General features: G+C 45.3%; 1 protein-coding gene across 2 annotated transcripts in view; it reads right to left on the reverse strand.

The window, feature by feature from the left end:
• HVCN1 (hydrogen voltage gated channel 1) overlaps positions 1-23,903 on the reverse strand; it is a 75,922-nt gene that overhangs the window by 35,752 nt on the left and 16,267 nt on the right. The window contains exon 1 of one of the 2 annotated variants that reach the window (XM_089676731.1): positions 19,621-19,748. The exons of the other annotated variant lie outside the window; for it this stretch is intronic. The gene's annotated coding sequence lies outside the window, so the exon portion shown is untranslated. Of the gene's footprint in view, positions 1-19,620; positions 19,749-23,903 lie in introns of those variants that run through there. 2 annotated transcript variants of the gene reach the window in all.

The raw sequence follows: 23,903 nt of genomic DNA on the forward strand, positions 1-23,903 counted from the left end.
GTCAGCAAAAATGTGGTCTGTCAGTAAGTTTTCTATGTTTGGTTAGTAAAAAAAAAATTAATTGAGCGTTGGCAACCCTGGAGTGCATTCACGGATCCATGAGGCAGTCTGATGGGGACAGGTGAAGTAAGGTCACACTCTGATGGGGACATTTCATGTAAGGGGGTTCTGATAGGGACATCTGATGTAAGGGGGCACATTTGATGGGGATCCTGATGTAAAGGGGGGCTGTGATAGGGACACCTCATATAAGGGGGCACAGGTTCTATTAACCTCAATCTAATAACAGCCTAATACATACTAGTGTTCCCTGTTCACTCCAACGCTGCCTGTCAGACGTTACTTCCAGGACATAATTTCTGTTATAGAAGCTCGTTGAGTGAACAGGGATTACTGCATCTATGACAGTCATAACTCACACACAGTGTTGACATTATGCACCCTGTCTTTTTTACTGCACCCCCAGATCAGATGATCAGGTTAGATCCAGCCCTGATTTGCACAAAGCAAACAAGTACACTCAAGGCCTACTATTTGTAGATCTATGAACTGGCTCAATAAAAAGAAAAATTTTGGGCTGTGCAATGTCCGGCTTAGCATACAGCTTTCCTCACATTATATTGCCACTTAATTTACTCAAGAGCTCTTCTATCAACATCCTAGGATGTTACACCAGAATGTGGTTGCTGTGTTGTCACCAAAGTGCCTTCCCATAACTAAAATAATGTTACCAATACTGGCATATTATAAGCCAACAACCTACATACGAGTACAGACTACCCAGAAAATATTTGCAAACCAAACTCCTTAAGATACTTATTCTTCCCTTTCTGTGTTCATAGGAATTTCTGTTCAGGTTTTGCTTATTATCAAATGACATGCTTTTTTGCATTGTATTTGCACACATTATAAACTGGCACTGCAACCATGTGTTCAGAAAATGCAGTGCACAGTGTATAAAGGATGGGCAGAGTGCGCAGTCGTGGAGTGCAGAGGGTATGAATGTGGGCAGAGTGCGCAGTCGTGGAGTGCAGAGGGTATGAATGTGGGCAGTGTGTGCAGTCGTGGAGTGCAGAGGGTATGAATGTGGGCAGTGTGTGCAGTCGTGGAGTGCAGGGGGTATGAATGTGGGCAGAGTGTGCAGTCGTGGAGTGCAGAGGGTATGAATGTGGGCAGTGTGTGCAGTCATGGAGTGCAGGGGGTATGAATGTGGGCAGTGCGTGCAGTAGAGGAGTGCAGAGGGTATAAAGGGTGGGCAGTGCGTGCAGTAGAGGAGTGCAGAGGGTATAAAGGGTGGGCAGTGCGTGCAGTAGAGGAGTGCAGAGGGTATAAAGGGTGGGCAGTGCGTGCAGTAGAGGAGTGCAGAGGGTATAAAGGGTGGGCAGTGCGTGCAATAGAGGAGTGCAGAGGGTATAAAGGGTGGGCAGTTTGTGCAGTAGAGGAGTGCAGAGGGTGGGCAGTGCAGGAATACAAAGAGGATGAATGCAGGCAGTTTGTGCAGTAGAAGAGTGCAGAGGGTATAAAGGGTGGACAGTGTGTGCGGTAGAGGAGTGCAGAGGGTGGGCAGTGCAGGAATACAGAAGGTGTGAATGCAGGAAGTGTGCACAGTAGAAGAGTGCAGAGGGTATAAAGGGTGCAGGAATACAGAGGGTATGAATGCAGGCAGTGTGCACTGTAAAAGGGTCAAATGGGTATAAAGACAGGCAGTGTAGGCAGTAGAGGATTGCATAGTGTATAAAGGGTGAGCAGTGCAGGAATACAGAAGGTATGAATGCAGGCAGTGTGTGCAGTAAAAGAGAGAAGAGGGTAGAAGGGCAGGCAGTGAGCGCAGAGGGTATAAGGGCAGGCAGTGAGCGCAGAGGGTAGAAGGGCAGGCAGTGAGCGCAGAGGGTAGAAGGGCAGGCAGTGAGCGCAGAGGGTAGAAGGGCAGGCAGTGAGCGCAGAGGGTAGAAGGGCAGGCAGTGAGCGCAGAGGGTAGAAGGGCAGGCAGTGAGCGCAGAGGGTAGAAGGGCAGGCAGTGAGCGCAGAGGGTAGAAGGGCAGGCAGTGAGCGCAGAGGGTAGAAGGGCAGGCAGTGAGCGCAGTAGAAGAGAGCAGAGGGTATAAGGGCAGGCAGTGAGCGCAGTAGAGGACACAAGGGTATGAAGATGGGAAGTGTGTGTAGCACAGGAATGCAGAGAGTATGAAGGAGGACAAAGTGTACAGGAGAAGAGAGTGTAGGGCATGACAGTAGGCAGTAACTGCAGGAGAAGAATATGACAGCGGGTGTTCAGTTACAGTGAAATTCTAAGTCAATTCTGGCAAAGACTAAGGCACTATTTGCATAGGAGTTTAGATTCCTTCTGCTGGGATTGACAGCTCTGTGCCCATACAATGCAATGACAGGCTGTCGGTGGCTGCAGCTAATCATGTCTTTTTGCAGGCGAATGCTGCCTGCAGTTGTCAATCCTAGCAGCAGGAATTGGTAATTTCATGTGCAAATGGTGCTTTCATCAGCAATTGTCCTGTGAAATTGTGTCTCTGCTCTTAAAGAAAAACTGTTCTATGTCCTACTCATTTTATTGTACAGCACTACAGTGCAATGCTGTGAACAGAATTTATAGAACTGAAGGCAAATTGCCTTGTCTACAGTCATGGCCAAAAATATTGGCATCCCTGCATTTGTCAGATAATGCACCACTTCACCCAGAAAAGTTTTGCAATTACAAATGTTTAGGCATTCTCAGGTTTATTTATTTTGCTTGTATTGGTATGACACAAAAAAGTTGTAACCCCAAGAAGGGGTCTCTTTAGTCCTGGGTACATAGTCTGTAGAAGGAAGCTGGCCCCCAGGCCTCTCCAGGAGCCCAATTCATGGTAGTTTCCGTGACATTTCTCCCCCCAAACGTAGACTAACCAGGTCCCAAACCCCCATCTGGACCTGTGTTAGTCAGGCATAATGAATCCACATATTATGTCTACGTTATCTCCTGCCTTGGCAGCTGGGGAGAAGCAAAGATGACCGCTTCTTCTCCCTGAGGTCGCTGTGTCACTGTAGGTTTGGGGCAGAGGTTGTGAACGCTCTGTCTGGATGGCTTCCTCCTCTCACTGACCCCTGGATCGCCACTGAGGAGCTTAACCAGCTGCCCATGCTCAAGAAGTCCCATCCAGCTGCGGAGACAACATCTCCCTGGCACTGTCTTCCAGGGGAAAGGACCCCTGCTGGGAAGGGGAGACAGCTTCCTCCACTCCCGGGTTATCGTATTGCCGCTGGGGAGAAGAGCCAGATGCTTCATCTCCCAGATCCCTGTCCAGCTGCTGGACAAATACATTCCTCCATCCAAGCTCGTCCTGTGCAGAAACAGGTTTGTCAAGGTAAGTCAACACTTGCTGCATCTGCCATAAGAGCTCTGCTTCCATAGCTGCGGGTGGACGTGGGCAAAGTACACTATTATTCTGCCCCATGGCCGACACTTTAGTCAGGATTTCAGAGCTGTCGGCTGGTGCTTCCCAATACTCCCAGGCAAAGAGAGCCCTGCCCAGCTGCTGAGCAGAGTCTAGCAGCTGTCTGTAGGCGATATCCAGCTTCCATTCCTGAATGGCTAGAACCTCCAAATCTTCCTGTGCCCAGTGCACTCCTGAGATGTTAAGCTTCTGGTCTCTGTAATCCATTATTTCCTCCAAACGCTACTCCAGATACCTCCCAAAGTCAGGGCCGTCTGACAGCCTCCCATAGAACAGACCTAAGCTCCCATAGCCAAAGCCTTCTGTTGGGCTGTCATCCACTGTCCAAGGGAACACTTGGGCTGCATACCAGAAGAGGGCTCTGTAGCTCTTGTCCAGCCACATCCCTGCCCAGACCAGTCTGTATAACTCCATTCACTCCTTGTGCTGTTGTTCCCTGAATAGCATCACCCACACTTCGTTCTGCAACCAGTACCTTTCCTGGATGGAGGGGAGAATTTTTCCCTGGTGGCGCTGCTTGCAGTGTAGCACTTCCTTCCAGAATTGCTGGTGTATGGAATCATACCAACCCAGCAGGACCTGCACTAGCACTGGTCCCCTGTCCTTCTTCCACATCTCTCGCTGCCTACTTCCAATTTCCCCTTCCATGGTGATTGGTATTTGCACCTTTCCTCTTCTGCTAACTGGACCTCGGATCCTGTTGGTGGTTTGGATGTCACAGACTTCAAAAAGCATCCCGCTGCTGCCAACCAATTGTGACGGACTGCCTAACACCCTGACTGGGTATCTCCCCATATTCCCCTGAGACAGGTATGGCCACATTACAAGTCCCAGAAAATTACAGTAACAAATAAACAATCAAGCACAAGAGAACAATGGACTCCTTCCCAAAAACAAGCAGTCTGGACTCTGGAGGTGAATAAACAAAGTGAGAGCTTATCACCTAAACTTAAATACAGCAACCAAAAGATGATGCCAGGAAACCTGTAACAGAAAATAAGGTCTTTGAACCCCACATTTGTTGGAATTCACCCTCTGCACATAGTTTCACTATGCACAGTATGCGAAGGGGGCCCAGAAACAGTCCCTCCAGCCCTTATTACATGGAAAGTGTAGCTGGTATAATTCATGGCCAGCCAGTACCCAGGGAAGTAAAATAACCCTCTTGGGAAAAAGGTTCCTTGTAACCGCAAGAAGTGGTTACAGTCCTGGGTCCATAGTTGGTGGGAAGGATGCTGGCCTCCAGGCCCCTCCAGGAGTGGTGGTTTCTAAGACAGCAACCAATTAGCTTCTAGCTTTTATTTCTAAAGTTTAAGTGAGCAAGCTGAAGCTGGAAGCCGATTGGTTACTATACAGAGCCATTTCAGATTCTGGCTGCTCCAGTTGCAATAAATTCCCCAATGTATATTGAATGGAAGGCACATACAGTATGTATACAATGTGGAATCTAAGACAAATTACATTATAGTACACCGCAAGACAACTTACACACATGGCATGCATGTTAAGTAAAATAAAACCTTTTCTCTCAAAAGCTTCTGCACAGTGCCCAACCTCTTACAAATATGCATTATAAATAAGAGCCTGGCCTAGCCATATTCAAACATCACTCTATTGTGTTGCTCAGCCATGAACCACCCAACACAAGTCCCTCTTATCTATCATTGAACCACTACACAAATGTCCCTTCCTGCCCAAAAGTTGCATAAAACACCATGAAAAATAATGTTCACAATTATGTCATCATTTTACCTGAAAAAGAAAATGGTAATTATTACGCTTATGGAACTTCAACATTGACAGTTACATGAACTGCGCACAAGCAATGACCGTTTCAACGCTGTGACACCCTTTACGAATATCCATGTGTTGGGTTCCACACATTGTAAAGCCTTTAGTAGGGTATCCTCCTTTCTACTGGATTTATTTTTTGCTGCCGTAAATTAATTTTACACTCAGTTTGTGTTTTCATAATGGTGGCAGTTTAGAAAATGTTAAAGTTCTATAAGCGTAATAATTACCATTTTCTTTTTCAGGTAAAATGATGACATAATTGTGAACATTATTATCTGTCCTCGGGCCCCTTCTCTTCTCCATCTACACCTCCTCCCTTGGCCAACTCACACACTCTCACGGCTTCAACTACCACCTCTATGCCGACGACACACAAATCTATCTCTCAACCCCCCACCTCACCCCCTCGGTCTCCGCCTGAATCACACACCTACTGAGTGACATATCAGACTGGATGTCGCTCCACTTCCTTAAACTGAACCTCTCCAAAACCGAGTTTCTTGTCTTCTCCCCAGCCCAGAAACCACCCCCCATTGACTTCACATCCAACAACGCCACCATCAAACCCGCCCCGCAGGCCAGAGTACTTGGTGTCATTCTGGACTCCAACCTTTCCTTCCAGCCCCAAGTCCAATCTTTAACAAACTCGTGCAGACTCCACCTCCGCAACATCGCCAAAATATGCACGTTCCTAACCCCAGAAACCACTAAACAGCTCATCCACTCCCTCATCATATCACGACTCGACTACTGCAACTCCCTCCTCACTGGCCTGCCTCGCCGCTGGCTATCCCCGCTTCAGTCGATCCTGAATACGGCTGCCAGACTCATTCACCTTTTCAACCGCTCCGTTTCCGCCACCCCCCTCTGCAATCCCTCCACTGGCTTCCGATTGCGCAACGGATCAAATTCAAAATCCTAACGCTGACGTACAAAGCTGTCCACCATACTGCCCCGAACTACATCACTGACCTAATATCCAAGTACCGCCCAGCACGCACACTCCGCTCCTCACAAGACCTCCTTCTCTCTAGTTCCCTGGTCTCCTCCTCCCATGCCCGCCTCCAGGACTTCTCCAGGGTGTCACCTATCCTCTGGAACTCCCTGCCCCAACCCATCAGATTATCACCTACTCTCCTCTCCTTTAGGCGCACCCTCTAAACCCACCTCTTCAGGGAAGCCTACCCCACCCCCTGCTAACTTTCCGACCTCCTCCACTCTTCCTACCACTCCATCCCCCACAACTATCTCCTCCTGTGCCACCATCCCCTCCCTCCTAGATTGTAAGCTTGAAAGAGCAGGGCCCTCGATCCCCTCATGTTTTGCATTGTATTGGTATTGTTCTGTCACATGATCTGTCCCCCTTTGTAATGTACAGCGCTGAGCGAACTATTGGCGCTTTATAAATACTGTAGAATAATAATAATAACAATGTAAACAACTGCCATATGGCTCTGGGGTATTCTATTATAAATAGTCTTTAATCTTTGACCACAACATGGAGCCTTTTAAAACACTTTGGAGGAATGAAGAAATTCTCAAAGTCGATGACATGCATTAGGGGTGAAGCCAGTCCATGTGTGGGAGTTGGAAGGGACGAGCTGTGTAGAGCAGTGGGAGATTATGCAGAGAACGGCTGCGTGTAAACATTGGGAGGCAAGCAGAGCACTGCAGAGAGGAGTAAAGCTGGCCACAGATGTGTAGAAAATCATTGGAAATTTTGTTCCAAACACCCAATCATTTGACTTTCTACTGTAAATGTTAGTGGGCTCATATTGATTCTCAAAATGCAAAAATTTATGACAAAAAAAACAAAAAGTCAGACCTTTAAAAGATGATCTTCATTGTAACAGACAAACGAAAGTGTAAAAAATCAAAACAAACATCTCTGATCACCTCCTCAGAGTAGTACAGTGTCACTCTAATGACACTGAACTACTCTGATGAAACTATGTAAAAAATAAAAAATACAGTCAGTGTCCCTGATCACTGCCACATCAGGTAAATTATGAAAAAAAATTCAATTTATTCATTATCAGAAAAACGTGACAAAATTACAACTTCGAAAAACTGGTCATGCCAGAAATCAGATAGTCAGTCCATCAGGATCATATATACAGTATCTATACCATAGTTTGTAGACGCTATAACTTTCATACAAACCAATCAATATACACTTATTGGGATTTTTTTTTAACCAAAGACATGTAGCAGAATACATTTTGGACTAAATTTATGATAATATTTGATCTTATTGGATATGTTTTATGACAGAAAGCATTATTGTTTTTCAAAATTTTTGGTCTTTTTTTGTTTATATTGCAAAAAATAAAAAACCCACCGTCACGGATTAAACCGCATGCACACGCCCACAGCGACTTGCTAAGCAAGGAGTGCACGTCCGGCTGTGACTTGGGGTAAAGAGGGAATGAGGGGGACTTACTTTGAACATATAAGGCTGGCTGTGATACACTTCCACTGCCTTCACTGCCTCTGGTCACCACTAGAGGAAGACTCCACTCCAATCCAGCTGGCTGACCACACACAGGCAGATACAAATCTTATATACAATCTGGTGCACTCTAAGGGTTGGGGAGCAGTCTAGCAATTGGCACACCCTTCTAGGATTCCTCCAGCTATCCTACAAGATAGAACCATGGTGTAAATCACTCTTCCACTGTCCACACACAAAAAATGGTAGCTTGCCAACACCCAACAGTTTGTCCGCAAACTGGTCTGCTGGGACACACACACACACACACACACACACACACACCAGATCTGCTACTTTACAATATGCATGCAATCTGCCAACACACAGTGCAATTGCATACAGATTGGCAATGAACTTTGACCGAGCACATAGACACTACAATACAACAGTCTCTCCGGAGATATGAGCCTGAGCTTAAGTACCCAGAAGTCACTTATTAATTTCATGATTTAATATCCCGAAAGTGGGCAGTGCATAAAATATGTACAAAGTATAAAGAGTTACAGAAAATACAAAAAGACACACAATTGACTAATCACTATAAAATAAAAGGGAATAAAAACAGAAATAAAAGTTTTACCAAGAGTTAACCTGCGACTGGAGCAAGTCAGAGAACGTCCGTGATTCACCAACCAGATGGAACCGGCTCCGTACAAATCACCCCGTCCATATCTCAGGGTCCTCAATTTATTGAAATATGGACGTGGGCTGGACATTAGTCCTTGGTTAATCAACCCTGGGGGGTGTTCCTGTACCAGCTCACAGGACGTTCTGGGTTCTGAAGTGCCCAAAGTCGATTGGACCAGGAAAAGTTTAAAATCACCAAGTCAGGGATAGAATTTCCTACACCAGCGCATTAGTCCGATCGCAACAGTACCAATCACTGTTCAGCTATCTCAATCAGGTGCCATATAACAGTTTTGTGCGTTTCTCTGGGATTCTACAGAGGCTACAAATACAGTTTTACATGTAGCTGTAGCCTACACTGTGTCCAATCAGATGGAAGTATTTTCATCTTTCTGCAACTAATATTTTTGCTTTTATAGGAGATTAAATAGATTCCTCTGATCTGTGGGTATAAATCAGAGCTGGCAGACAAATCGGAGCCACTCCTGGTCTCCTGCTGCTTCCTGAAGCCGAAATGGCTGCAGCCCTTCTTTTAGATTTCAAGAAGGTGGCAAACTCTGGCTATATAGGTGACAATGTTTTATTGGCATCCAGGTGTCACCTACAGCCTAGAAGCTGCTCTGTCCTTTCAGATGCTAATTGGTGAACATATGTCTTTGACCAAATGCTAAACACTTATCTATAATAACATGGAATGAAACGATCTACAATTACATATTTCTACTGATCACATCACATCTCAACTACCTGAATCTTACATTTATGTTACACCCAGTGAAGATAAAATACTACCAAGGGAAAGCTCTATTTGTGTAAACAACAAATTTAAAAAAAGTAATTTGCATACAGTATTGCATGACCGTGAAATTGCCAAGTCAAGTAGCACAGTGCTGAGTAGAAACAATATGGCCTGGTAATGGAGGGGGTTAAACCTTCCAGAGCTCAAGTGGTCAAATAAAAGGATTGAGGTGTTTTTACAGCATCACACTATGTGGTCTTTTATTATTGTTTTATTATTTGCTGGCCTCCACATTTATTATCATCCTGATCAATCTCTGTGAAAGTCGGGAGAAGAGCCAAGTTGTGGGGGGAGATGTGGACTCTTCACTAAGGGACACTTTATTTCTTTTCTTTTTACACTAATAGACACTTGGTTGTTTATTTTAGGTTTATGTTTAAGAAATAAAGTTTTTCTAAGTTTGTTTATATTGCAACACGGTTTCTATTATTATTAATTTGTTTCAGCACTGTATAATAGAAGGAATAGCTTTATTTTCATTGTTGCAGGAAGAGCTAAATAAGCATATTATTGTATACCTTCCTAATGATATAGAGAAAGCAGTAGGGAAGAGAGAAGAAAAGTGGGACTACAACAAAAGGGAAAGTAGAGGTAGGGTAAGTCCAGCCAAAACAAGAATCACTTAAAGCAACTCATGAGGCATCCAACAGATATATAATCCAGAGTTCCCATACTTTGTCAAAAATGGCCAGTTTGTAATGTAGCATTGTTGAAAGACGTTCACTAACCAGGAAACATGACAACTTAGTCTACACCAAGTTTAAAGGGATCGTAGGGGACTTACATGACCAGGCTAGGTAAATCCTAGCAGTCACAAAAATAAATGTTACAACTCTCTTCATGTGTGTTGGTGCTCCCTCCACTGGGTGTGCCAGTAAGGCCTGCTGTGGTGATTTAATGAAAGAATAAAAAAAATTGTAAATGTGGATTCAGAACTACATATCTTTTGGATATGTCCACCACATATGGAACACCATATCCTCCATGCCACATCCCCTAAAGCAGGGGTGCTCAACATGTGGCCCTCGGAGCCCTCTGATGTGGTCCTCCACCTCAAACCCTATAGTGGAGACCTTTTTTACCCCCCCCCCCCCAACCACTGTTGTAGCAACAGGGGTCGCAATAACGACACCGACCCATGCTCCAGGGGGCCTGTGTGGCCTCCCTGTCCCATTCTGTTTTACATTTGGAACAGGAGGGGTGGCATATACAGCAATTAATCCTCTCCATTCTCATCCTCTCCCTCTTGCTGGCATTCAGGGGCTTCAGGAGAAAAATGCTCATTATACTATTAAAAAAAAAAATATTGAAATTCTGAACCATTTCATTGTGGCCCACGACTTGTTTACAAATCCCTAAGTGGCCCTCGCTCTTCAAAGGGTTGAGCACCCCTGCCCTAGAGCATAAAGGGGAAGCCCCCAGGACTCAAGAAGCCACTCTCACTGGACACCATGTACCATCGCAAGAAAACTTTATAATTCGCTTTGATCAAAAAAAGTATTAATATAAGATTTGGAGGCATATTGTGCCATCTTATACCACTCATCCACCTCTAGCGTTTCAACTATGTCCTGCTCCCATTATTCTATATATACCAGCTTATCAGAACAAGAAGTCAAGATATTATAAATTCTAGATATGTGACCAGTATGTTTATCAAAAGTACCATATAAATGTTCCATCGGTGTGGAAGAGGTTAAATCAGAAGTACGATTTGATGTAGCTAAGAAATGCGCAATCTGAAACTAGTTTTAACATTTCTGAGTTAGGAAGCTGATGTTTTTCCTGTATGAATTGTTTCGATAAGATACCTCTGTGGTCACACATCAGGTATATGCATCAAACCTTTGTTCCTCCACCATGCAAGATTTTGAGGGTTGAGACCTGGGGTGAAGGCAAGGTTACAAACTAGTGGGCCATGGGGGGAGGATGCCATTTCTGAAGGTGAAGCTCCCCACTGGAGGCCAGTGGTAGGGCTCTCATAGTAAAGCTCATACTCCTAACCAGCAAGCAATTAGGGATGGCCACTATGAGACTGGATGTGCAATGTATTCATTATTTATTTATTACAGGTACTTATCAGTATATAGCGCCATCAATTTATGCAGAGCTTTACATATATATTGTACATTCACATCAGTCCCTAACCCTCAAGGGGCATACAATCTAAGGTCCCTAACTTACATTCATACATATACTAGGGCCAATTTAGACAGGATCCAATTAGCCTACCAGCATGTCTTTGGAGTGCGGGAGGAAACCGGAGTACCCGAAGGAAACCCACATAGACACAGGGAGAACATGCAAACTCCAGGCAGGTGGTGCCATGGCTTGGATTCGAACCAACGACTCTAGTACTGCCAGGCGGAAGTGCTAACCGTTTAGCAGAGTAATCTTGAGAAATTCTGCATGAAAGGGTCCCACAATTTTGTGTGGTGTGAACATTTTTGAATACTTATTTTGTCCTAGATATTATATACATTGAATTAAAACCAGGACAAGAAAAACAGCTGTTGCAAAAGTGACTGCTGAGCTGAGATTGAGCTCTGCAGTCACTTTTGCAGCAGTTGCTTTCTTATTCTGGGTCCCAATCCTGCGCAATGTCCTTTTGTCTCTTTCAGTCAGTTGAACATGTCGACCACACCTATACTTATCAGATGACGTTTCCCGGAAACTGTACATGCCGTCATAACCTTTGATACTGTACTTCGAGCCATGGCAAATTGGCAAATTCAGTCATAGAGGCACCAGCTAAGCAGGCACCAACAATTTGTCCTCTTTGAAGCTCAGAAAGCTCGAACATGACTTTGTATTACTAGCAGCGCACGCAGTGAATGACAAAAAATGAGCCTTCCCACCTGTTAGCTAGGTGTCTCATCACACAGCAGAAGAAAAATAGTGTAACATCTCTCCTGCTTTCAACACAAAATATGTTGTCACTTTCACACCTGCAAATCATGTAGTGTTTTCATTTTTTTTTGTGTAACCCCTGTAACTGTAAATGCTGTTTAAATAATAATAGAAAGAAAGCATGACATCTTTGATTCCTTCCAACAAAAGATCAGATTTGTGTGTCCATAATAACTACTGATGAAATGCCATAATATATATTAAGTGTGTGACATGTTCATGGTGTTGTAAAGAAAACCATGATGCTACAGAAGTAAAGGGCTGGGAAATCCAAAATGTCATGAATTTTAATGTAACAGGAGGTAAGGCCTGATTTATGCTTCTGCGACAACATGTGCAATATCTCATGTGTTTCTGCAGCCATAAAAGCATGCTATGTTCTGGCAGGTGCACTGCAGCACCACAATGCATGCAACCTACCACCATACACTGTAGTGTGATGCAATTTAAAAAAAATGGCTCATTTTGTTTGTGTGACTGGCACGCTTAGAGAAGTCCATTAAAATTAATCTGCTGCCCTAAACGTGATGCAACTAAATGCACAAAAATGTGGGTGCACTGTTGCCCCTGCATAAGTGAGAACAGAGTCCTAGGCTTAGCTCAGACCTAGGCATGCGTATTTGCACAAAAGCAAAACAGGGCGCACTCTCTTCGTGCATTACCATGGTGAAACACAAATTTATTTAAAAGCATAAAAATGCATCCTCACAAATCAAAGGGGGATAAAAACAGAGAAGAGTCCGTAATGATGGTCCAAAGTGACAGTAGACCCTTTGTGAGGTAGGCTACCGCGTTTCAGGAAACGTACTCCCTTCTTCAGAGCTCATGTTTGCACAAGCACATTACTTGAAGAGCAGCCCATCACTTAAAGAAGCATACCCACAAGAGACGTGGGGAAAAAAGTCCCTGAGCTTTTTTTTTTTTTTTTTTAAATTGGGCTGCAGCACCTTGTGGTTTTCGAATGCCTGTGGTGCCATTAAGAATTAATGGCACCCCCATGTGTCTGCTAAAAGGAAGTGGAACACAAGTGATTTTGCATGCATTTCCAACATGCATATTGGAGACATAGATTCTGTTGTCATCGGATTTTCCTCTCACCTAGGAGAAATTTCCATTTACTTAATGTTGTCTCTCCAGCCAAGAACATAAGAGGAAATCTCCCCAAAGGAGACAGAGAAAAAAAATCCCTACTCTATCTGAAACTACATAAGTGGTAGACGCACTTTAATGCAGAAAGATGCTGCAACAGCACAGCGGCTAAATGGTTAGCACTTCTGCCTGGCAGTACTAGGGTCGTTGGTTTGAATCCCAACCATGGCACCACCTGCTTGGAGTTTGCATGTTTTGCCTGTGTGAGTTTCCGCCCACACTCCAAAGACATGCTGTTATGTTAATTGGATCCTATCTAAACTGGCCCTAGTATGTGTATGTAAGTTAGGTAGGTTAGATTGTACGCCCCTTTAGGGTTAGGGACTGATCTGAATGTACAATATATATGTAAAGTGCTGCGTAAACTGATGGTGCTGAAATAAATGTTGGCACAGTTGTTCTGGAACAGAGTTGTAAAGTCAGAGCAATTAATCAGGCACTGAGTATCCCAAGCAGCTAGTATTATTACTTTCAACAGTCTTAGAGTGCTCTGTAAAGAAGACAGTGGATACATATATCTCCAGCCACCTGCATCACTAAACGCTGCTCTGCTGAAGAGAAACTTTCCCCTGAAATCTCTTTAGAAACTGACATTTTTTGAAGGGTTATTCTCCTGGTACCCTGCTGCACTCAGTGGTTCCTCCCACCAGCCTTTACATCAATACTGTGTCCTGTAGAGATGTGAAGTCTGGTGGAAGGAACCATTGTGTGCAGCAGGGGACACTTCTGGAAGTGTCAGTTTCTATAGATACCTCAGGGGACACTCTCTCTTCAATGGAATGGTGCTAAACACCATGGCCAGTTAGAGAGGTACCATGTGACCTGAATTTCAGCAAAGTGGAACACTGCCAGCAGCTACAGGTTTCTCTTTTGCAGTCTCCCTAAAGCAGATCCATATTATAATCCATGACAAAGAGGGAGAGAATAAAAAAGATACCCATTAAAGTAGCCACCCCAATCTTTGCTGCTTATTTTCATTACATTATGACCACAATGATCGCGAACGTCAGGATGCGATCATTTTTGGCAGTGATACTTTTTCAGGAATGGCTCGGTATGATATTATATAATAAAATGTAACCATTCTGTGTCTGACACCACACCTGGCTAGCTTGGCATCACACTGTAGAGCAGTGTTTTTCAACCTTTTTTGTGCAAAGGCACACTTTTTTCATGAAAAAAATCACGAGGCACACCACCATTAGAAAATGTTAAAAAAATTTACCTCTGTGCCTATATTGACTATATATAAAGTAATTCTCTTGAATAGGAATCAAACACAAAGAAATTATTTTATAATTACTTTATTATGAAATAATAAAGTATTTTATAATTGGACCCGGGGGCCGGACCAAGAGTAGATGAATGATGTGTATGTGTCATCCATAGTAAGTATAGTAATATTCCCCCATAGTAAGCATAGTAATTAATCCCCCATATAGTAATTCATCCCCCATAGTAATTAATCCCCCATATAGTAATTCATCCCCCATAGTAATTCATCCTCCATATAGTAATTCATCCCCCATAGTAATTCATCCCCCATAGTAATTAATCCCCCATATAGTAATTCATCCCCCATAGTAATTAATCCCCCATATAGTAATTCATCCCCCATAGTAATTAATCCCCCATATAGTAATTCATCCCCCATATAGTAATTCATCCCCCATATAGTAATTCATCCCCCATAGTAATTCATCCCCCATATAGTAATTCATCCCCCATAGTGTAATTCATCCCCCATAGTGTAATTCATCCCCCATAGTAATTCATCCCCCATAGTAATTCATCCCTCATATAGTATTTCATCCCCCCATATAGTATTTCATCCCTCATATAGTAATTCATCCCCCCATATAGTATTTCATCCCCCCATATAGTATTTCATCCCCCCATATAGTATTTCATCCCTCATATAGTAATTCATCCCTGATATAGTAATTCATCCCCCATATAGTATTTCATCCCCCCATATAGTATTTCATCCCTCATAAAGTAATTCATCCCTCATATAGTATTTCATCCCCCACAGTACTATTCCCCCCCCCCCCTTCTAGTAAGCCAAGTCCCCCGTGTCAATTCACTTACCTTTTGCGTTCCTCTCGCTGTCTTCCCGCGCCGTTCGGGTCTTCAGGGCGGACTGTGAGAGGAGCCTAGCTCCCCTCCCCTCACGTTCGGCACGCTGCCCCGCCTACACACATCCTGACAGCCACATCCGCAAGCCGGATTAAAAGGTCCGCGCGGACTTTTGGGGCTGCCAACCGAGAGGAGGCAGGGGAGCGGCCGACCGAGAGGAGGGAGGGGAGCAGGCGCCCGGCACACAGAAGAGCCGCATTAGACTGGGTAAAGAGCCGCATGTGGCTCGCGAGCCGCGGCTTGCCGACCACTGAATCATTAGATTCTAATGATTGGTCTATTTGTGAGCCGAAGCCACATGTTACAGATGAAATTGGAATTTTTCCCACGGCACACCAGACAATATCTCACGGCACACTAGTGTGCCGCGGCACAGTGGTTGAAAAACGCTGCTGTAGAGAACCGTGAATAGCCCACAACAAATACACTTTCAATTGTGTGTCCTGTTTAGATACAATAACTACATTGTCACAAATTGATCTTTGCCTGTAGGGAAAAAAGGTTTTTTTTTGGCAAGGTCACTTCTGCATTTTTCTAATAGACTGTATCTTTCTAGCATTTCTGCAACCCTGGTCTGTACACAGATTTTTGGAGTATGGACGGCCAGTCCTGTAAGGGGCTCCAAGCAGCAGGCCGTACACATCTGATACGCCATAAAGCGCATATAGCATTTTGCTTTTTTCTGATTAAAAGGGCTGAGATGTTCACAAAATCAGCCACAATATTAACTGTACTGTAACTGCACACACTGTGCTATATAAAACCTTTATTAGAATACTGATGATAAATTCCTAATATTAATATTCTAGCTCGTTATGGCCCCAAGCCCTAGATTCACGGGTGCAGTGTCCAGCCAACAGCCTGCTATTTATTACAGGTACTTATATAGCGCCATCAATTTATGCAGCACTTTACATGTATATTGTACATTCACATCAGTCCCTAACCCTCAAGGGGTGTACAATCTAAGGTCCCTAACTTTCATGCATACTTACACATACAAGGAACAATTTCGACAGGATCCAATTAACTTACCAGCATGTCTGTGGAGTGTGGGAGGAAACTGGAGTACCCGGAGGAAACCCACACAGGCACAGGGAGAACATGCATGCAAACTCCAGGCAGGTGTTACCGTGGTTGGGATTTGAACCAACGACCCTAGTCCTGCCAGGTAAAAGTGCTAACCATTTAGCCACTGTGCTACCCATTAAAATCACTATATTAATATATTGCAGCTTAGCAATTATTAGATGTGTTGGCTGCATTAGTCTTCTTTTTTTAGGTTTTTCCCTCTGTTATCACATGGAGATCTGGCCAGTAACACCTCCTGTGTTAAGAGTGCATCAACTCTGGATGAAGGAGCACAGGAGGCACCTTTGGACAGCAGCATTCTCAATTGTTAGATATACTAGCAGATTTAAACACACTAACACATTAGGGCAGCACAGTGGCTAAATGGTTAGCATTTCCACCTGGCAGTACTAGGGTTGTTTGGTCAAGTCCCAACTTACGGCACCACCTGACTGGAGTTTGCATGATCTCCCTGTGCCTTCATGGGTTTCCTCCCACACTCCAAAGACATGCTGGTAGGTTAATTGGATCCTGTCTAAATTGTCCCTAGTATGTGTATGTATGAATGTGAGTTAGGGACCTTAGACTGTACGCCCCTTGAGGGTTAGGGACTGATGTGAATGTTCAATATACAGTTGCAAGAAAAAGTATGTGAACCCCTTGGGATTACATGGAGTTTTGCATGAATTAGGCATAAAATGTGCTCTGAACGTCATTTAAGTCACAACAATAGAAGAACACAGTCTGCTGAACATAATACTACACAAACATTAGATGTTGCCATGGTTTAATTGCACATAACATGTAAACATTCACAGTGCAGGGAGGAAAAAGTATGTGAGATCCTAGCTTAATGACTTCTCCCAGAGCTAATTGGAGCCAGGAGTGAGCCAACCTTGACTCCAATCAGTGTGATGATATTGGATGTGTTGCTGACAGCTGACCTGCCCTTAAAAAACACACACCTGTTTTGGGTTTACTGGTTTCAAGAAGCACTATCTGATGTGAACCATGCCTCGCAGAAAAGAGCTCTCAGAAGACCTACGATCAAGAATTGTTGACTTGCATGAAGCTGGAAAGGGTTACAAAAGGATCTCCAAAAGCCTTGATGTTCATGTGTCCATGGTAAGACAGACTGTCTACAAATGGAGAAAGTTTAGCACTGTTGCTACTCTCCCTAGGCGCGGTCGTCCTGTAAAAATGACTGCAAGAGCACAGCGCAGAATGCTGCATGAGGTAAAGAAGAATCCCAGAGTGTCAGCTAAAGACCTACAGAAATCTCTGGCACATCATAACATTTTTGTTGACACATCTACAATAAGGAAAACATTAAACAAGAATGGAGTACATGGGAAGACACCATGGAGGAAGCCATTGCTGTCCAAAAAGAATATTGCAGCACATTTGAAGTTTGCAAAAGAGCACCTGGATGTTCCACAGCACTACCGGCAAAATATACTGTGGACAGATGAAACCGAGATTGAGTTATTTGGGAAGAACACACAACACTATGTGTGGAGAAAAAAAAGGCACAGCACACCAACATCAAAACCTCATCCCCACTGTAAAACATGGCGGAGGGAGCATCATGGTTTGGGGCTGCTTTGCTGCCTCAGGGCCTGGACAGATTGTTGTCATTGATGGGAAAATGAATTCCAGAGTTTATCAAGACATTTTGCAGGAAAACGTACGACCATCTGTCCGCCAACTGAAGCGCCACAGAGGATGGGTGATGCAACAGGACAATGACCCAAAGCATACAAGTAATTCAACAAAACAATGGCTGCAACAGCACAGAATATGCCTTCTGGAGTGGCCCAGTCAGAGTCCTGACCTCAACCCGATTGAAATGCTGTGGCATGACCTTAAGAGAGCGATTCACAGCAGACATCCCAAGAATATTGCTACACTGAAACAGTTTTGTGAAGAGGAGTGGTCCAAAATTACTCCAGATCGTTGTGCAGGTCTGATCTGCAACTACAGGAAACGTTTGGTTGAGGTTATTGCTGCCAAAGGAGGGTCAACCAGTTATTAAGTCAAAAGGTTCACATACTTTTTCCTCCCTACACTGTGAATGTTTACATGTTATGTGCAATTAAACCATGGCAACATCTAATGTTTGTATAGTATTATGTTCTTCTATTGTTGTGACTTAGATGACGTTCAGAGCACATTTTATGCCCAATTCATGCAAAACTCCATGTAATCCCAAGGGGTTCACATACTTTTTCTTGCAACTGTATATGTGAAAGCGCTGCATAAATTGATGGTGCTATATAAATGCTGAATAAAAATAATAATCATCAGTTACAGCAAACAGCTTTTAGGATAAAGGGCTGATTCATGCCAGATGAAGTTGAGTGTGTTTTTATTCTACAACAAAAATGCATGGCCAGTATTTAACAAGGATTCCAATGGCCCTAGTTCACACCAGTGCAGTGTGCTCCGGTGCAGTCAACAAAGGTAGAACATGCTGTGTTTTTTCTGTACGGAATGTAGCAAAACGCATACAAAATGTACATGTCCTCAACGGAGATGAAGACAAAAAGAGGGGGAAAAAAATGCACTAGAACCTATTAAAAAAAACAAACTAGAATGCATCAAAAAACCCATAAAAAACACACACACACACACACACACACACACACACACACACACACACACACACACACAAAACACAAATTGTTTAGTGAACTGGTCCTAAAGGTTTTTACATGATTAAATAAAAGCTGATGATTATAAGCACCCCTGCCAGTGTTGAAGGGTTTGTCTCATCTCTGTAACTGATACATCTGGAAGACAGCTTGATCTTTTTAAAAAGAACAGACTTGCTGGCTGGATCACCAGGTAAAAACAGAAGAAAGCCTAAAAAAAGAAAAACTAATACAGTCACCACAGTGAAGAATTGGTAAGCTGCAATAAATGAATGTTTGCTTTTAGGTTTAATACTGCTTTGGTGTAAATCATCACTATGGAATCTATTTCTAATTTGTTTTCACCCAGATTTGTAAAATGTGTAAAAACATTTCTAAATAGATGTGCTGGCTTCTCATTGAAAAGAACAGAGAAGTCCTGTGAGCTCGGAGGTCAGTGAGGTGGACTAGTTCAGTGTCAGCAGCCTCAGCTCTGATGGTAATGGAGCCCTGTGAGCTGTAACTGCTCCCCCCTCCATATACAATACACAGGACACTCACCGCTCAGATCCTCCACCTCTCCTAGGATCCCCCCGCCTCGGAATCCTCACCATACATCCTCACTGGGTATTTAAAGTACGGTGGAGGGATCCGTTCACGAGGTCAGCCGGAGCCGCAGTACGCACAGAAAGTAGTTCCTGGAAGTCCTCCTCCTGAGTCAGCGCTCTGCTCAGTTACACATGATGGAGAGGGTTCTATGCTCCCCGTCTCCATACTCCCGCATCTCACTCCTCACTCCCTCACCTCACCTCACTTCTCACTCCCTCACTTACTCCTTACTTCTCACTCCTCACACCTCACAACTCACAACTCACTCCTTCTCACTCCTCACACCTCACTCCTTACTTCTCACTCCTTACTCCTCACCCCTCATACCTCACTCCTCACACCTCACTCTTCACACCTCACTGTTCACACCTCACCCCTCACACCTCACCCCACTCCTCACCCCTCACACCCCACTCCTCACACCCCACTCCTCACACCCCACTCCTCACTCCCCACTCCTCACTTCCCACTCCTCACTTCTCACACCTTACTCCTCACACCTCACTCCTCACCCTTCACTCCTCACACCTCACTCTTCACACCTCACTCCTCACCCCTCACTCCTCACACCTTACTCCTCACACCTCACTCTTCACACCTCACTCTTCACACCTCACTCCTCACCCCTCACTCCTCACCCCTCACTCCTCACACCCACACCCCACTCCTTATCCCTCACACCCCACTCCTCACACCTCACTTCTCACACCTCACTCCTTACTCCTCACTCCTTACTCCTCACACCTCACTCTTCACACCTCACTCCTCACCCTTCACTCCTCAAACCTTACTCCTCACACCTCACTCTTCACACCTCACTCCTCACACCCACACCCCACTCCTTACCCCTCACACCCCACTCCTCACACCTCACTTCTCACACCTCACTCCTTACTTCTCACTCCTCACCCCTCACTCCTCACCCCTCACACCCCACTCCTCACACCTCACTTCTCACACCTCACTCCTTACTTCTCACTCCTCACCCCTCACTCCTCACACCTCACCCCTCACACCTCACCCCTCACACCTCACTCCTCACTTCTCACACCTCACTCCTTACTCCTTACTTCTCACTCCTCATGCCTCACTACTCACACCTTACTCCTCGCCCCTCACACCTCACTCTTCACTCCTCACACATTACTCCTCACACCTCACTCTTCACACCTCTCTCCTCACCCCTCACACCCACACCCCACTCCTCACCCCTCACTTCTCACTCCTCACACCTTACTCCTCACACCTTACTCCTCACACCTCACTCTTCACACCTCACTCCTCACCCCTCACTCCTCACACCCACTCCTCACCCCTCACACCCCACTCCTCACACCTCACTTCTCACACCTCACTCCTTACTTCTCACTCCTCACCCCTCACTCCTCACACCCACACCCCACTCCTCACCCCTCACACCCCACTCCTCACACCTTACTCCTCACACCTCACTCTTCACACCTCACTCCTCACCCCTCACTCCTCACACCCACACCCCACTCCTCACCCCTCACACCCCACTCCTCACACCTCACTTCTCACACCTCACTCCTTACTTCTCACTCCTCACTCCTTACTTCTCACTCCTCACACCCACACCCTACTCCTCACCCCTCACCCCTCACACCCTACTCCTCACACCTCACTCCTCATTTCTCACTTCTCACACCTCACTCCTTACTTCTCTCTCCTCACCCCTCACTCCTTACTTCTCACTCCTCACACCTCACTACTCACACCTTACTCCTCACCCCTCACACCTCACTCTTCACACCTTACTCCTCACACCTCACTCCTCACTTCTCACTCCTCACCCCTCACTCCTCACACCCACACCCCACTCCTCACCCCTCACACCTCACTCCTCACACCTCACTCCTCACTTCTCACACCTCACTCCTCACACCTTACTCCTCACACCTCACTCCTCACCTCTCACACCCACACCCCACTCCTCACCCCTCACACCCCACTCCTCACACCTCACTCCTCACTTCTCACACCTCACTCCTTACTTCTCACTCCTCACCCCTCACTCCTCACACCCACACCCCACTCCTCACCCCTCACACCCCACTCCTCACCCCTCACACCCCACTCCTCACACCTCACTCCTCACTTCTCACACCTCACTCCTCACTTCTCACTTCTCACACCTCACTCCTTACTTCTCACTCCTCACACCTCACTCCTCACACTGCTCTGGAGTCAGGAAGGACACTTTCATTTCTTTCATCTCATTCTGCTAGTTTGGTATCTTTCTGCTGCATTCTTCTACTTTACTAGGAATTTAGATGTTTGTTTTGATGGAGATGCATTACCCATGTGAGGGCTGTAGTACCTGGGTGGCAGCATCATTCCTCAGATGCAGGGTACCTTCTAGCAGTGACCTGAATGGTTGTACAGAGCAGTACTTGTGTATTTACTTGCCCTGCAGAAAATGTTACCCCCCTTCATGGACAGGCTATTCAGTGCTTTCAGTGACAATTGCGCAGTCATGCAACCAGCTCCAGGACAAGGTCATCTAGAGCCCATGGCAAACATGTCAAATTTTGCCTACCTAAGATGTATGAGCATTACGTGTCAGCAAAAATCCCCCCCCCCCCCCAAAAAAAAACAATAATTTGCATGCTTACCTTCTAAGCCTACAGTAAATTCCCTCTCCTCCCAGTACAAATCTACCCCCAGCCCCAATTCTCTCTCTCCCCTATGCCCCCAGCACAAATCCCCCCTCACAAAAAAAACCCTCCTAGCACAGAGCCTCTACCCTTCAAGTTTCCTCTCCCAGCACAAATCCCCCCCCTCACTCCAAACCACTCCATTTCAGCACAAATTCCCCTCCCCCAATCCCCTATCCTAGCACGAATTCTCCTCCCCAAAAAAGTTCCCCTCCTAGCACAAATACCCCCAATCATCCCTACAGCACAAATCTCCTCCCCCCCAAAAAAAAACAAATCAAGCAATAATTTGCATGCTTACCTTCTAAGCCTACAGTAGATTCCCTCTCCTCCCAGTACAAGTCTACCCCTCTATGAAAATCCCCATCCCCTATTCTCTCTCTCCCCATATGCCCCCATCACAAATCTCCCCTCCCAAAAAAACCCCTCCTAGTATAGATCCTTACCCTTCATGTTTCTCCTCAAAGCACAAATCATCCCCCCCACTCCAAATCCCCCCATTTCAGCACAAATTCCCCTCCCCAATCCCCCATCCTAGCATGAATTCTCCTCCCCCAAATAAATTCCCCTCCTAGCACAAATACCCCCAATCTTCCCAAAAGCACAAATCTCCTCCTCCCCCCCCCCAAAAAAAAAAATCAAGCAATAATTTGCATGCTAACCTTCTAAGCCTACAGTAAATTCCCTCTCCTCCCAGTACAAGTCTACCCCCCTATGAAAATTCCCCCCGCCCAGCCCCAATTCTCTCTCCCCCCATATGCCCCCATCACAAATCCCACCTCCCAAAAAAACCCTCTTAGTATAGATTCTCTATCCTTCAAGTTTCCCCTCCAAGCACAAATCCTCCCCCCCCCCACTCCAAATCCCCCTATTTCAGCACAAATTCCCCTCCCCCAATCCCCCATCCTAGCACGAATTCTCCTCCCCCTAAAAATTTCCCCTTCTAGCACAAATACCAACAATCATCCCAAAAGCACAAATCTCCCCCCCCCCAAAAAAAAATCAAGCAATAATTTGCATGCTTACCTTCTAAGCCTACAGTAAATACAGTACAAATCTACCCCCAGCCCCAATCCTCTCTCCCCCCTATACCTCCAGCACAAATCCCCCCTCCCAAAAAAAAAAACCCTCCTAGCACAGATCCTCTATCCTTCAAGTTTCCCCTCCGAGCACAAATCCCCCCCCCACTCCAAATCCCTCCATTTCAGCACAAATTCCCCTCCCCCAATCCCCCACCCTAGCACAAATTCTTCTCCTTCAAAATTTTCCCCTCCTACCACAATTACCCCCTATCATCCTTACAGCACAAATCTCCTCCCCCTCTCTACCATGTCAGCTTTTCTAGCACAACCCACCAAAATCCCCCCTCCTAGCACAAATCCTCTTCCCCCATCCCCCCTCCGAACACGAATTCTCCAAAATCAAAACTCCCCAAATTTCCTCTCCTAGAACAATTCTAAACCCCTGCATCCCACTTTATTCCCCCTCCCAAAACAAGTCTCCTCCCCCCCAATCTCCTCATGGTGCCCTCCCCACCTCAAATGATACCACAGTGCC

Source organism: Staurois parvus, unplaced genomic scaffold (assembly GCF_062004578.1).
Source record: "Staurois parvus isolate SC_StPar_1 unplaced genomic scaffold, SC_StPar_1.0 ptg000014l, whole genome shotgun sequence".
Classification (NCBI taxonomy): domain Eukaryota; kingdom Metazoa; phylum Chordata; class Amphibia; order Anura; family Ranidae; genus Staurois; species Staurois parvus.